Source organism: Chrysochloris asiatica, unplaced genomic scaffold (assembly GCF_000296735.1).
Source record: "Chrysochloris asiatica unplaced genomic scaffold, ChrAsi1.0 scaffold00017, whole genome shotgun sequence".
Classification (NCBI taxonomy): Eukaryota; Metazoa; Chordata; class Mammalia; order Afrosoricida; family Chrysochloridae; genus Chrysochloris; species Chrysochloris asiatica.
The window spans coordinates 6359124-6359580 of record NW_006408535.1 but is presented as its reverse complement, the minus strand read 5'-3'; positions in this window follow the sequence as shown (position 1 = coordinate 6359580).

Below are 457 nucleotides of genomic sequence, written 5' to 3'. Positions count from 1 at the left end.
TTTTTTTTGTAGTAGATTATATTTTAAAGAAAAACAATATTGTCTAATGTTAGATTTCAGAATTTGGATTTTCTTAGTTCAGTCACTGATTTTCTCTAGTTTTACTTCTTTCTGGTTTGTCTCTTCATTAGTTAATATAATGAGTGTTTTCTGTAGAGAGTGTTGAGATTTACTAACAGATAATGGTATTGAGGCCAGTGTGTTATCATTTTGAGTTTTGGACATAATCTCTTTATGGTGATTTTTCCTATATCAAGAGTGTATTCTTGAGCACCTAAGCATTAATATGATTATGAAGGAAAAAGGAAATTAATTATAGCTGATAAATGTCATAGTACTGAAGATGATAAATTTGGATATTTTTAGTTGTTTACTTATTTGTTTGTTTTTCACTGCCAAAAGGCAGAAGATGAAATATTCTTGAACAAAGCCATGATGTATTTGTAATTGGAGCATT